The sequence below is a fragment of the Hyla sarda genome, chromosome 8 (assembly GCF_029499605.1).
Source record: "Hyla sarda isolate aHylSar1 chromosome 8, aHylSar1.hap1, whole genome shotgun sequence".
Taxonomy (NCBI): domain Eukaryota; kingdom Metazoa; phylum Chordata; class Amphibia; order Anura; family Hylidae; genus Hyla; species Hyla sarda.
This window is the reverse complement of record NC_079196.1, coordinates 114,169,097-114,184,509: the sequence shown is the minus strand read 5'-3', so window position 1 is coordinate 114,184,509 and position 15,413 is coordinate 114,169,097. Positions and strand designations below refer to the sequence as shown.

Genomic DNA, 15,413 nt, shown 5'->3' with positions numbered 1-15,413 from the left:
GACCATGCATTGGTTTCTGTGGTCAGTGAATGATAAAAACAAAATTTACCATCCATTGATGGATGGGAAATCCGCCATGAGGCATTTGTTTTTAGAAACTGCTGCTCACAACCAATGTTGCAATGGAGTGTCTCCATCTGCTGGTGGTATTGGAAAGGCATTAGTGCTATGACAGGGTCTGAAGAAGAAGAAGAAGAAGACGGAAAAAAATATATATAAAAAGAAAAAGAGAGAGAGAGAGAGAGACTGACTTAGTGAGCGAGTGAGTGAGAGAGTGAGAGTGAGTGAGAATGAATGAGTGAGTGAGTGAGTGATTGAGTGAGTGAGTGAGTGAGTGAGAACAAATGAGTTAAAGCAAGTGAGTGAGAGAGATCGAATGAATGAAAGTCTGAATGACAGAAAGAAAAAAGGATGAAGAAAGAAGCATGAAGAAAAAAAAATGTATATGGAGTTGCTGACATGAGTGCAATCTACAAAGCTGTTGAGGCTGATCCTCATGGGAGGATTATTGCACCAGGACCCTTAGCACTTTTAAAATGCCATTCAATGCCACGGGCTAGATGTAAACTGCAGATGACCATGTTGTGGTAGTTACCATGGATACCCAAGTGATGTGTGAGCTAACACATAGGCCCAACAGATTCCAAGAAGGCCAGAATCACCAGCGGCACCACCATCGATTGTCAGGTCACCCGGATTCAGCAAATACCAGAGTCCAAAATGATGCAGGTTTATACTGTTAATTTTCAGTTTATCGTTACAGTTGGTGTTATTCCATGTCGGAAAGGACGCAGCTACAGCCAGTGGGGTAACTAGAGACAGGCAGGCAGCTATGTGCAACAAAGGTAGGCGTGTTGTTTTCATATGCAGATCTGAAATATTGTCTTATATGCAAGAGGAGGAGTGATGGGGGTTCAGGCAAAAGCCAGGCTATGGATTGCATTGCTAAATGCTCCATCAGAGTGCAATGGTCGCCTGTCCTTTTTTTAAGTGATGATGTGGGTTTAGCCTGTGCTGTATGTATGTATGGGTGGCTGACTGCCACCCACCCAGAAAGTGTATGGGAGGCTGGTTGGCTGCCAGCCTTCCTTCCATTCCTATGAGTAATGTGAGTGCTCATGAAGGGGACATGGTTGGGTCCACCCCTTTCCCGGTTATCCCCTCTAGGCCTTTTGGCTTAGATCAAGTGTAAAAAAAGAAAGGATCTTGCGACAGATCGCATCCTGAGGCACGTTTTTTTTTGTGTGAATACTTGCACTTGGGTGACTTGTGAGCACATACTGATACATACGTTCCCTATCTGGGGACCATAAATTAAATGGATTTTTGAGAAAGGGAGCTGATTTGGAAGCTTGCTTCTGTCGCCCTATGCATTGACCCGATGTGGCAGTATCTTCGGGTAGTGAACAGTGCACCACCCCATTCCAGTGTTAAACAAGAAAGATTCTCATTTAATCCTCCGTGGGTGAGAATTTGAGTTTGAGAATTGGAGACCAAAATGATGAGTTGCACTGACTGGTTTATGAACGTCTATTCATTTAGCGTTTTAATGACCATGTTTGCACACTGATTGGTGTAAAAAAATAAAATAAAACTAAATAATAATAATCTAGCACACCTGTGCAGGTTTGACATGACATGACAGGTAGCTGTCTTGTGGGTGGTGCTGAATCCTGTTAAATGACATGAGGGTCTCATGCCTATACACAAGGGTGTGTCATTGCTGTTGCTTGACCATGCATTGGTTTCTGTGGTCAGTGAATGATAAAAACAAAATTTACCATCCATTGATGGATGGGAAATCCGCCATGAGGCATTTGTTTTTAGAAACTGCTGCTCACAACCAATGTTGCAATGGAGTGTCTCCATCTGCTGGTGGTATTGGAAAGGCATTAGTGCTATGACAGGGTCTGAAGAAGAAGAAGAAGACGGAAAAAAATATATATAAAAAGAAAAAGAGAGAGAGAGAGAGAGACTGACTTAGTGAGCGAGTGAGTGAGAGAGTGAGAGTGAGTGAGAGTGAATGAGTGAGTGAGTGATTGAGTGAGTGAGTGAGTGAGTGAGAACAAATGAGTTAAAGCAAGTGAGTGAGAGAGATCGAATGAATGAAAGTCTGAATGACAGAAAGAAAAAAGGATGAAGAAAGAAGCATGAAGAAAAAAAAATGTATATGGAGTTGCTGACATGAGTGCAATCTACAAAGCCGTTGAGGCTGATCCTCATGGGAGGATTATTGCACCAGGACCCTTAGCACTTTTAAAATGCCATTCAATGCCACGGGCTAGATGTAAACTGCAGATGACCATGTTGTGGTAGTTACCATGGATACCCAAGTGATGTGTGAGCTAACACATAGGCCCAACAGATTCCAAGAAGGCCAGAATCACCAGCGGCACCACCATCGATTGTCAGGTCACCCGGATTCAGCAAATACCAGAGTCCAAAATGATGCAGGTTTATACTGTTAATTTTCAGTTTATCGTTACAGTTGGTGTTATTCCATGTCGGAAGGGACGCAGCTACAGCCAGTGGGGTAACTAGAGACAGGCAGGCAGCTATGTGCAACAAAGGTAGGCGTGTTGTTTTCATATGCAGATCTGAAATATTGTCTTATATGCAAGAGGAGGAGTGATGGGGGTTCAGGCAAAAGCCAGGCTATGGATTGCATTGCTAAATGCTCCATCAGAGTGCAATGGTCGCCTGTCCTTTTTTTAAGTGATGATGTGGGTTTAGCCTGTGCTGTATGTATGTATGGGTGGCTGACTGCCACCCACCCAGAAAGTGTATGGGAGGCTGGTTGGCTGCCAGCCTTCCTTCCATTCCTATGAGTAATGTGAGTGCTCATGAAGGGGACATGGTTCGGTCCACCCCTTTCCCGGTTATCCCCTCTAGGCCTTTTGGCTTAGATCAAGTGTAAAAAAAGAAAGGATCTTGCGACAGATCGCATCCTGAGGCACGTTTTTTTTTTTGTGTGAATACTTGCACTTGGGTGACTTGTGAGCACATACTGATACATACGTTCCCTATCTGGGGACCATAAATTAAATGGATTTTTGAGAAAGGGAGCTGATTTGGAAGCTTGCTTCTGTCGCCCTATGCATTGACCCGATGTGGCAGTATCTTCGGGTAGTGAACAGTGCACCACCCCATTCCAGTGTTAAACAAGAAAGATTCTCATTTAATCCTCCGTGGGTGAGAATTTGAGTTTGAGAATTGGAGACCAAAATGATGAGTTGCACTGACTGGTTTATGAACGTCTATTCATTTAGCGTTTTAATGACCATGTTTGCACACTGATTGGTGTAAAAAAATAAAATAAAACTAAATAATAATAATCTAGCACACCTGTGCAGGTTTGACATGACATGACAGGTAGCTGTCTTGTGGGTGGTGCTGAATCCTGTTAAATGACATGAGGGTCTCATGCCTATACACAAGGGTGTGTCATTGCTGTTGCTTGACCATGCATTGGTTTCTGTGGTCAGTGAATGATAAAAACAAAATTTACCATCCATTGATGGATGGGAAATCCGCCATGAGGCATTTGTTTTTAGAAACTGCTGCTCACAACCAATGTTGCAATGGAGTGTCTCCATCTGCTGGTGGTATTGGAAAGGCATTAGTGCTATGACAGGGTCTGAAGAAGAAGAAGAAGAAGAAGAAGAAGACGGAAAAAAATATATATAAAAAGAAAAAGAGAGAGAGAGAGAGACTGACTTAGTGAGCGAGTGAGTGAGAGAGTGAGAGTGAGTGAGAGTGAATGAGTGAGTGAGTGATTGAGTGAGTGAGTGAGTGAGAACAAATGAGTTAAAGCAAGTGAGTGAGAGAGATCGAATGAATGAAAGTCTGAATGACAGAAAGAAAAAAGGATGAAGAAAGAAGCATGAAGAAAAAAAAATGTATATGGAGTTGCTGACATGAGTGCAATCTACAAAGCCGTTGAGGCTGATCCTCATGGGAGGATTATTGCACCAGGACCCTTAGCACTTTTAAAATGCCATTCAATGCCACGGGCTAGATGTAAACTGCAGATGACCATGTTGTGGTAGTTACCATGGATACCCAAGTGATGTGTGAGCTAACACATAGGCCCAACAGATTCCAAGAAGGCCAGAATCACCAGCGGCACCACCATCGATTGTCAGGTCACCCGGATTCAGCAAATACCAGAGTCCAAAATGATGCAGGTTTATACTGTTAATTTTCAGTTTATCGTTACAGTTGGTGTTATTCCATGTCGGAAGGGACGCAGCTACAGCCAGTGGGGTAACTAGAGACAGGCAGGCAGCTATGTGCAACAAAGGTAGGCGTGTTGTTTTCATATGCAGATCTGAAATATTGTCTTATATGCAAGAGGAGGAGTGATGGGGGTTCAGGCAAAAGCCAGGCTATGGATTGCATTGCTAAATGCTCCATCAGAGTGCAATGGTCGCCTGTCCTTTTTTTAAGTGATGATGTGGGTTTAGCCTGTGCTGTATGTATGTATGGGTGGCTGACTGCCACCCACCCAGAAAGTGTATGGGAGGCTGGTTGGCTGCCAGCCTTCCTTCCATTCCTATGAGTAATGTGAGTGCTCATGAAGGGGACATGGTTGGGTCCACCCCTTTCCCGGTTATCCCCTCTAGGCCTTTTGGCTTAGATCAAGTGTAAAAAAAGAAAGGATCTTGCGACAGATCGCATCCTGAGGCACGTTTTTTTTTGTGTGAATACTTGCACTTGGGTGACTTGTGAGCACATACTGATACATACGTTCCCTATCTGGGGACCATAAATTAAATGGATTTTTGAGAAAGGGAGCTGATTTGGAAGCTTGCTTCTGTCGCCCTATGCATTGACCCGATGTGGCAGTATCTTCGGGTAGTGAACAGTGCACCACCCCATTCCAGTGTTAAACAAGAAAGATTCTCATTTAATCCTCCGTGGGTGAGAATTTGAGTTTGAGAATTGGAGACCAAAATGATGAGTTGCACTGACTGGTTTATGAACGTCTATTCATTTAGCGTTTTAATGACCATGTTTGCACACTGATTGGTGTAAAAAAATAAAATAAAACTAAATAATAATAATCTAGCACACCTGTGCAGGTTTGACATGACATGACAGGTAGCTGTCTTGTGGGTGGTGCTGAATCCTGTTAAATGACATGAGGGTCTCATGCCTATACACAAGGGTGTGTCATTGCTGTTGCTTGACCATGCATTGGTTTCTGTGGTCAGTGAATGATAAAAACAAAATTTACCATCCATTGATGGATGGGAAATCCGCCATGAGGCATTTGTTTTTAGAAACTGCTGCTCACAACCAATGTTGCAATGGAGTGTCTCCATCTGCTGGTGGTATTGGAAAGGCATTAGTGCTATGACAGGGTCTGAAGAAGAAGAAGAAGAAGAAGACGGAAAAAAATATATATAAAAAGAAAAAGAGAGAGAGAGAGAGAGACTGACTTAGTGAGCGAGTGAGTGAGAGAGTGAGAGTGAGTGAGAGTGAATGAGTGAGTGAGTGATTGAGTGAGTGAGTGAGTGAGAACAAATGAGTTAAAGCAAGTGAGTGAGAGAGATCGAATGAATGAAAGTCTGAATGACAGAAAGAAAAAAGGATGAAGAAAGAAGCATGAAGAAAAAAAAATGTATATGGAGTTGCTGACATGAGTGCAATCTACAAAGCCGTTGAGGCTGATCCTCATGGGAGGATTATTGCACCAGGACCCTTAGCACTTTTAAAATGCCATTCAATGCCACGGGCTAGATGTAAACTGCAGATGACCATGTTGTGGTAGTTACCATGGATACCCAAGTGATGTGTGAGCTAACACATAGGCCCAACAGATTCCAAGAAGGCCAGAATCACCAGCGGCACCACCATCGATTGTCAGGTCACCCGGATTCAGCAAATACCAGAGTCCAAAATGATGCAGGTTTATACTGTTAATTTTCAGTTTATCGTTACAGTTGGTGTTATTCCATGTCGGAAGGGACGCAGCTACAGCCAGTGGGGTAACTAGAGACAGGCAGGCAGCTATGTGCAACAAAGGTAGGCGTGTTGTTTTCATATGCAGATCTGAAATATTGTCTTATATGCAAGAGGAGGAGTGATGGGGGTTCAGGCAAAAGCCAGGCTATGGATTGCATTGCTAAATGCTCCATCAGAGTGCAATGGTCGCCTGTCCTTTTTTTAAGTGATGATGTGGGTTTAGCCTGTGCTGTATGTATGTATGGGTGGCTGACTGCCACCCACCCAGAAAGTGTATGGGAGGCTGGTTGGCTGCCAGCCTTCCTTCCATTCCTATGAGTAATGTGAGTGCTCATGAAGGGGACATGGTTGGGTCCACCCCTTTCCCGGTTATCCCCTCTAGGCCTTTTGGCTTAGATCAAGTGTAAAAAAAGAAAGGATCTTGCGACAGATCGCATCCTGAGGCACGTTTTTTTTTGTGTGAATACTTGCACTTGGGTGACTTGTGAGCACATACTGATACATACGTTCCCTATCTGGGGACCATAAATTAAATGGATTTTTGAGAAAGGGAGCTGATTTGGAAGCTTGCTTCTGTCGCCCTATGCATTGACCCGATGTGGCAGTATCTTCGGGTAGTGAACAGTGCACCACCCCATTCCAGTGTTAAACAAGAAAGATTCTCATTTAATCCTCCGTGGGTGAGAATTTGAGTTTGAGAATTGGAGACCAAAATGATGAGTTGCACTGACTGGTTTATGAACGTCTATTCATTTAGCGTTTTAATGACCATGTTTGCACACTGATTGGTGTAAAAAAATAAAATAAAACTAAATAATAATAATCTAGCACACCTGTGCAGGTTTGACATGACATGACAGGTAGCTGTCTTGTGGGTGGTGCTGAATCCTGTTAAATGACATGAGGGTCTCATGCCTATACACAAGGGTGTGTCATTGCTGTTGCTTGACCATGCATTGGTTTCTGTGGTCAGTGAATGATAAAAACAAAATTTACCATCCATTGATGGATGGGAAATCCGCCATGAGGCATTTGTTTTTAGAAACTGCTGCTCACAACCAATGTTGCAATGGAGTGTCTCCATCTGCTGGTGGTATTGGAAAGGCATTAGTGCTATGACAGGGTCTGAAGAAGAAGAAGAAGAAGAAGAAGAAGACGGAAAAAAATATATATAAAAAGAAAAAGAGAGAGAGAGAGAGAGACTGACTTAGTGAGCGAGTGAGTGAGAGAGTGAGAGTGAGTGAGAGTGAATGAGTGAGTGAGTGATTGAGTGAGTGAGAACAAATGAGTTAAAGCAAGTGAGTGAGAGAGATCGAATGAATGAAAGTCTGAATGACAGAAAGAAAAAAGGATGAAGAAAGAAGCATGAAGAAAAAAAAATGTATATGGAGTTGCTGACATGAGTGCAATCTACAAAGCCGTTGAGGCTGATCCTCATGGGAGGATTATTGCACCAGGACCCTTAGCACTTTTAAAATGCCATTCAATGCCACGGGCTAGATGTAAACTGCAGATGACCATGTTGTGGTAGTTACCATGGATACCCAAGTGATGTGTGAGCTAACACATAGGCCCAACAGATTCCAAGAAGGCCAGAATCACCAGCGGCACCACCATCGATTGTCAGGTCACCCGGATTCAGCAAATACCAGAGTCCAAAATGATGCAGGTTTATACTGTTAATTTTCAGTTTATCGTTACAGTTGGTGTTATTCCATGTCGGAAGGGACGCAGCTACAGCCAGTGGGGTAACTAGAGACAGGCAGGCAGCTATGTGCAACAAAGGTAGGCGTGTTGTTTTCATATGCAGATCTGAAATATTGTCTTATATGCAAGAGGAGGAGTGATGGGGGTTCAGGCAAAAGCCAGGCTATGGATTGCATTGCTAAATGCTCCATCAGAGTGCAATGGTCGCCTGTCCTTTTTTTAAGTGATGATGTGGGTTTAGCCTGTGCTGTATGTATGTATGGGTGGCTGACTGCCACCCACCCAGAAAGTGTATGGGAGGCTGGTTGGCTGCCAGCCTTCCTTCCATTCCTATGAGTAATGTGAGTGCTCATGAAGGGGACATGGTTGGGTCCACCCCTTTCCCGGTTATCCCCTCTAGGCCTTTTGGCTTAGATCAAGTGTAAAAAAAGAAAGGATCTTGCGACAGATCGCATCCTGAGGCACGTTTTTTTTTGTGTGAATACTTGCACTTGGGTGACTTGTGAGCACATACTGATACATACGTTCCCTATCTGGGGACCATAAATTAAATGGATTTTTGAGAAAGGGAGCTGATTTGGAAGCTTGCTTCTGTCGCCCTATGCATTGACCCGATGTGGCAGTATCTTCGGGTAGTGAACAGTGCACCACCCCATTCCAGTGTTAAACAAGAAAGATTCTCATTTAATCCTCCGTGGGTGAGAATTTGAGTTTGAGAATTGGAGACCAAAATGATGAGTTGCACTGACTGGTTTATGAACGTCTATTCATTTAGCGTTTTAATGACCATGTTTGCACACTGATTGGTGTAAAAAAATAAAATAAAACTAAATAATAATAATCTAGCACACCTGTGCAGGTTTGACATGACATGACAGGTAGCTGTCTTGTGGGTGGTGCTGAATCCTGTTAAATGACATGAGGGTCTCATGCCTATACACAAGGGTGTGTCATTGCTGTTGCTTGACCATGCATTGGTTTCTGTGGTCAGTGAATGATAAAAACAAAATTTACCATCCATTGATGGATGGGAAATCCGCCATGAGGCATTTGTTTTTAGAAACTGCTGCTCACAACCAATGTTGCAATGGAGTGTCTCCATCTGCTGGTGGTATTGGAAAGGCATTAGTGCTATGACAGGGTCTGAAGAAGAAGAAGAAGAAGAAGAAGAAGAAGAAGAAGACGGAAAAAAATATATATAAAAAGAAAAAGAGAGAGAGAGAGAGAGACTGACTTAGTGAGCGAGTGAGTGAGAGAGTGAGAGTGAGTGAGAGTGAATGAGTGAGTGAGTGATTGAGTGAGTGAGTGAGTGAGTGAGAACAAATGAGTTAAAGCAAGTGAGTGAGAGAGATCGAATGAATGAAAGTCTGAATGACAGAAAGAAAAAAGGATGAAGAAAGAAGCATGAAGAAAAAAAAATGTATATGGAGTTGCTGACATGAGTGCAATCTACAAAGCCGTTGAGGCTGATCCTCATGGGAGGATTATTGCACCAGGACCCTTAGCACTTTTAAAATGCCATTCAATGCCACGGGCTAGATGTAAACTGCAGATGACCATGTTGTGGTAGTTACCATGGATACCCAAGTGATGTGTGAGCTAACACATAGGCCCAACAGATTCCAAGAAGGCCAGAATCACCAGCGGCACCACCATCGATTGTCAGGTCACCCGGATTCAGCAAATACCAGAGTCCAAAATGATGCAGGTTTATACTGTTAATTTTCAGTTTATCGTTACAGTTGGTGTTATTCCATGTCGGAAGGGACGCAGCTACAGCCAGTGGGGTAACTAGAGACAGGCAGGCAGCTATGTGCAACAAAGGTAGGCGTGTTGTTTTCATATGCAGATCTGAAATATTGTCTTATATGCAAGAGGAGGAGTGATGGGGGTTCAGGCAAAAGCCAGGCTATGGATTGCATTGCTAAATGCTCCATCAGAGTGCAATGGTCGCCTGTCCTTTTTTTAAGTGATGATGTGGGTTTAGCCTGTGCTGTATGTATGTATGGGTGGCTGACTGCCACCCACCCAGAAAGTGTATGGGAGGCTGGTTGGCTGCCAGCCTTCCTTCCTTCCATTCCTATGAGTAATGTGAGTGCTCATGAAGGGGACATGGTTGGGTCCACCCCTTTCCCGGTTATCCCCTCTAGGCCTTTTGGCTTAGATCAAGTGTAAAAAAAGAAAGGATCTTGCGACAGATCGCATCCTGAGGCACGTTTTTTTTTGTGTGAATACTTGCACTTGGGTGACTTGTGAGCACATACTGATACATACGTTCCCTATCTGGGGACCATAAATTAAATGGATTTTTGAGAAAGGGAGCTGATTTGGAAGCTTGCTTCTGTCGCCCTATGCATTGACCCGATGTGGCAGTATCTTCGGGTAGTGAACAGTGCACCACCCCATTCCAGTGTTAAACAAGAAAGATTCTCATTTAATCCTCCGTGGGTGAGAATTTGAGTTTGAGAATTGGAGACCAAAATGATGAGTTGCACTGACTGGTTTATGAACGTCTATTCATTTAGCGTTTTAATGACCATGTTTGCACACTGATTGGTGTAAAAAAATAAAATAAAACTAAATAATAATAATCTAGCACACCTGTGCAAGTTTGACATGACATGACAGGTAGCTGTCTTGTGGGTGGTGCTGAATCCTGTTAAATGACATGAGGGTCTCATGCCTATACACAAGGGTGTGTCATTGCTGTTGCTTGACCATGCATTGGTTTCTGTGGTCAGTGAATGATAAAAACAAAATTTACCATCCATTGATGGATGGGAAATCCGCCATGAGGCATTTGTTTTTAGAAACTGCTGCTCACAACCAATGTTGCAATGGAGTGTCTCCATCTGCTGGTGGTATTGGAAAGGCATTAGTGCTATGACAGGGTCTGAAGAAGAAGAAGAAGACGGAAAAAAATATATATAAAAAGAAAAAGAGAGAGAGAGAGAGAGACTGACTTAGTGAGCGAGTGAGTGAGAGAGTGAGAGTGAGAGTGAGTGAGAGTGAATGAGTGAGTGAGTGATTGAGTGAGTGAGTGAGTGAGTGAGAACAAATGAGTTAAAGCAAGTGAGTGAGAGAGATCGAATGAATGAAAGTCTGAATGACAGAAAGAAAAAAGGATGAAGAAAGAAGCATGAAGAAAAAAAAATGTATATGGAGTTGCTGACATGAGTGCAATCTACAAAGCCGTTGAGGCTGATCCTCATGGGAGGATTATTGCACCAGTACCCTTAGCACTTTTAAAATGCCATTCAATGCCACGGGCTAGATGTAAACTGCAGATGACCATGTTGTGGTAGTTACCATGGATACCCAAGTGATGTGTGAGCTAACACATAGGCCCAACAGATTCCAAGAAGGCCAGAATCACCAGCGGCACCACCATCGATTGTCAGGTCACCCGGATTCAGCAAATACCAGAGTCCAAAATGATGCAGGTTTATACTGTTAATTTTCAGTTTATCGTTACAGTTGGTGTTATTCCATGTCGGAAGGGACGCAGCTACAGCCAGTGGGGTAACTAGAGACAGGCAGGCAGCTATGTGCAACAAAGGTAGGCGTGTTGTTTTCATATGCAGATCTGAAATATTGTCTTATATGCAAGAGGAGGAGTGATGGGGGTTCAGGCAAAAGCCAGGCTATGGATTGCATTGCTAAATGCTCCATCAGAGTGCAATGGTCGTCTGTCCTTTTTTTAAGTGATGATGTGGGTTTAGCCTGTGCTGTATGTATGTATGGGTGGCTGACTGCCACCCACCCAGAAAGTGTATGGGAGGCTGGTTGGCTGCCAGCCTTCCTTCCTTCCATTCCTATGAGTAATGTGAGTGCTCATGAAGGGGACATGGTTGGGTCCACCCCTTTCCCGGTTATCCCCTCTAGGCCTTTTGGCTTAGATCAAGTGTAAAAAAAGAAAGGATCTTGCGACAGATCGCATCCTGAGGCACGTTTTTTTTTGTGTGAATACTTGCACTTGGGTGACTTGTGAGCACATACTGATACATACGTTCCCTATCTGGGGACCATAAATTAAATGGATTTTTGAGAAAGGGAGCTGATTTGGAAGCTTGCTTCTGTCGCCCTATGCATTGACCCGATGTGGCAGTATCTTCGGGTAGTGAACAGTGCACCACCCCATTCCAGTGTTAAACAAGAAAGATTCTCATTTAATCCTCCGTGGGTGAGAATTTGAGTTTGAGAATTGGAGACCAAAATGATGAGTTGCACTGACTGGTTTATGAACGTCTATTCATTTAGCGTTTTAATGACCATGTTTGCACACTGATTGGTGTAAAAAAATAAAATAAAACTAAATAATAATAATCTAGCACACCTGTGCAAGTTTGACATGACATGACAGGTAGCTGTCTTGTGGGTGGTGCTGAATCCTGTTAAATGACATGAGGGTCTCATGCCTATACACAAGGGTGTGTCATTGCTGTTGCTTGACCATGCATTGGTTTCTGTGGTCAGTGAATGATAAAAACAAAATTTACCATCCATTGATGGATGGGAAATCCGCCATGAGGCATTTGTTTTTAGAAACTGCTGCTCACAACCAATGTTGCAATGGAGTGTCTCCATCTGCTGGTGGTATTGGAAAGGCATTAGTGCTATGACAGGGTCTGAAGAAGAAGAAGAAGACGGAAAAAAATATATATAAAAAGAAAAAGAGAGAGAGAGAGAGAGACTGACTTAGTGAGCGAGTGAGTGAGAGAGTGAGAGTGAGAGTGAGTGAGAGTGAATGAGTGAGTGAGTGATTGAGTGAGTGAGTGAGTGAGTGAGAACAAATGAGTTAAAGCAAGTGAGTGAGAGAGATCGAATGAATGAAAGTCTGAATGACAGAAAGAAAAAAGGATGAAGAAAGAAGCATGAAGAAAAAAAAATGTATATGGAGTTGCTGACATGAGTGCAATCTACAAAGCCGTTGAGGCTGATCCTCATGGGAGGATTATTGCACCAGTACCCTTAGCACTTTTAAAATGCCATTCAATGCCACGGGCTAGATGTAAACTGCAGATGACCATGTTGTGGTAGTTACCATGGATACCCAAGTGATGTGTGAGCTAACACATAGGCCCAACAGATTCCAAGAAGGCCAGAATCACCAGCGGCACCACCATCGATTGTCAGGTCACCCGGATTCAGCAAATACCAGAGTCCAAAATGATGCAGGTTTATACTGTTAATTTTCAGTTTATCGTTACAGTTGGTGTTATTCCATGTCGGAAGGGACGCAGCTACAGCCAGTGGGGTAACTAGAGACAGGCAGGCAGCTATGTGCAACAAAGGTAGGCGTGTTGTTTTCATATGCAGATCTGAAATATTGTCTTATATGCAAGAGGAGGAGTGATGGGGGTTCAGGCAAAAGCCAGGCTATGGATTGCATTGCTAAATGCTCCATCAGAGTGCAATGGTCGTCTGTCCTTTTTTTAAGTGATGATGTGGGTTTAGCCTGTGCTGTATGTATGTATGGGTGGCTGACTGCCACCCACCCAGAAAGTGTATGGGAGGCTGGTTGGCTGCCAGCCTTCCTTCCATTCCTATGAGTAATGTGAGTGCTCATGAAGGGGACATGGTTGGGTCCACCCCTTTCCCGGTTATCCCCTCTAGGCCTTTTGGCTTAGATCAAGTGTAAAAAAAGAAAGGATCTTGCGACAGATCGCATCCTGAGGCACGTTTTTTTTTGTGTGAATACTTGCACTTGGGTGACTTGTGAGCACATACTGATACATACGTTCCCTATCTGGGGACCATAAATTAAATGGATTTTTGAGAAAGGGAGCTGATTTGGAAGCTTGCTTCTGTCGCCCTATGCATTGACCCGATGTGGCAGTATCTTCGGGTAGTGAACAGTGCACCACCCCATTCCAGTGTTAAACAAGAAAGATTCTCATTTAATCCTCCGTGGGTGAGAATTTGAGTTTGAGAATTGGAGACCAAAATGATGAGTTGCACTGACTGGTTTATGAACGTCTATTCATTTAGCGTTTTAATGACCATGTTTGCACACTGATTGGTGTAAAAAAATAAAATAAAACTAAATAATAATAATCTAGCACACCTGTGCAAGTTTGACATGACATGACAGGTAGCTGTCTTGTGGGTGGTGCTGAATCCTGTTAAATGACATGAGGGTCTCATGCCTATACACAAGGGTGTGTCATTGCTGTTGCTTGACCATGCATTGGTTTCTGTGGTCAGTGAATGATAAAAACAAAATTTACCATCCATTGATGGATGGGAAATCCGCCATGAGGCATTTGTTTTTAGAAACTGCTGCTCACAACCAATGTTGCAATGGAGTGTCTCCATCTGCTGGTGGTATTGGAAAGGCATTAGTGCTATGACAGGGTCTGAAGAAGAAGAAGAAGAAGAAGAAGACGGAAAAAAATATATATAAAAAGAAAAAGAGAGAGAGAGAGAGAGAGACTGACTTAGTGAGCGAGTGAGTGAGAGAGTGAGAGTGAGTGAGAGTGAATGAGTGAGTGAGTGATTGAGTGAGTGAGTGAGTGAGTGAGAACAAATGAGTTAAAGCAAGTGAGTGAGAGAGATCGAATGAATGAAAGTCTGAATGACAGAAAGAAAAAAGGATGAAGAAAGAAGCATGAAGAAAAAAAAATGTATATGGAGTTGCTGACATGAGTGCAATCTACAAAGCCGTTGAGGCTGATCCTCATGGGAGGATTATTGCACCAGTACCCTTAGCACTTTTAAAATGCCATTCAATGCCACGGGCTAGATGTAAACTGCAGATGACCATGTTGTGGTAGTTACCATGGATACCCAAGTGATGTGTGAGCTAACACATAGGCCCAACAGATTCCAAGAAGGCCAGAATCACCAGCGGCACCACCATCGATTGTCAGGTCACCCGGATTCAGCAAATACCAGAGTCCAAAATGATGCAGGTTTATACTGTTAATTTTCAGTTTATCGTTACAGTTGGTGTTATTCCATGTCGGAAGGGACGCAGCTACAGCCAGTGGGGTAACTAGAGACAGGCAGGCAGCTATGTGCAACAAAGGTAGGCGTGTTGTTTTCATATGCAGATCTGAAATATTGTCTTATATGCAAGAGGAGGAGTGATGGGGGTTCAGGCAAAAGCCAGGCTATGGATTGCAGTGCTAAATGCTCCATCAGAGTGCAATGGTCGCCTGTCCTTTTTTTAAGTGATGATGTGGGTTTAGCCTGTGCTGTATGTATGTATGGGTGGCTGACTGCCACCCACCCAGAAAGTGTATGGGAGGCTGGTTGGCTGCCAGCCTTCCTTCCATTCCTATGAGTAATGTGAGTGCTCATGAAGGGGACATGGTTGGGTCCACCCCTTTCCCGGTTATCCCCTCTAGGCCTTTTGGCTTAGATCAAGTGTAAAAAAAGAAAGGATCTTGCGACAGATCGCATCCTGAGGCACGTTTTTTTTTGTGTGAATACTTGCACTTGGGTGACTTGTGAGCACATACTGATACATACGTTCCCTATCTGGGGACCATAAATTAAATGGATTTTTGAGAAAGGGAGCTGATTTGGAAGCTTGCTTCTGTCGCCCTATGCATTGACCCGATGTGGCAGTATCTTCGGGTAGTGAACAGTGCACCACCCCATTCCAGTGTTAAACAAGAAAGATTCTCATTTAATCCTCCGTGGGTGAGAATTTGAGTTTGAGAATTGGAGACCAAAATGATGAGTTGCACTGACTGGTTTATGAACGTCTATTCATTTAGCGTTTTAAT

The 15,413-nt window shown here is 43.4% G+C and overlaps 9 pseudogenes; all 9 read left to right on the top strand.

The window, feature by feature from the left end:
- Window positions 1-1,156: 1,156 nt before the first annotated feature.
- On the top strand, window positions 1,157-1,420 carry LOC130286425 (U2 spliceosomal RNA; annotated as a pseudogene).
- Window positions 1,421-2,881: 1,461 nt separating this feature from the next.
- On the top strand, window positions 2,882-3,147 carry LOC130288300 (U2 spliceosomal RNA; annotated as a pseudogene).
- Window positions 3,148-4,614: 1,467 nt separating this feature from the next.
- Window positions 4,615-4,878, top strand: LOC130286424 (U2 spliceosomal RNA; annotated as a pseudogene).
- Window positions 4,879-6,341: 1,463 nt separating this feature from the next.
- Window positions 6,342-6,605, top strand: LOC130286422 (U2 spliceosomal RNA; annotated as a pseudogene).
- Window positions 6,606-8,066: 1,461 nt separating this feature from the next.
- Window positions 8,067-8,330, top strand: LOC130286421 (U2 spliceosomal RNA; annotated as a pseudogene).
- Window positions 8,331-9,816: 1,486 nt separating this feature from the next.
- On the top strand, window positions 9,817-10,080 carry LOC130286420 (U2 spliceosomal RNA; annotated as a pseudogene).
- Window positions 10,081-11,551: 1,471 nt separating this feature from the next.
- Window positions 11,552-11,815, top strand: LOC130286419 (U2 spliceosomal RNA; annotated as a pseudogene).
- A 1,467-nt stretch (window positions 11,816-13,282) lies between these two features.
- On the top strand, window positions 13,283-13,546 carry LOC130286418 (U2 spliceosomal RNA; annotated as a pseudogene).
- Window positions 13,547-15,018: 1,472 nt separating this feature from the next.
- Window positions 15,019-15,282, top strand: LOC130286417 (U2 spliceosomal RNA; annotated as a pseudogene).
- Window positions 15,283-15,413: the final 131 nt, after the last annotated feature.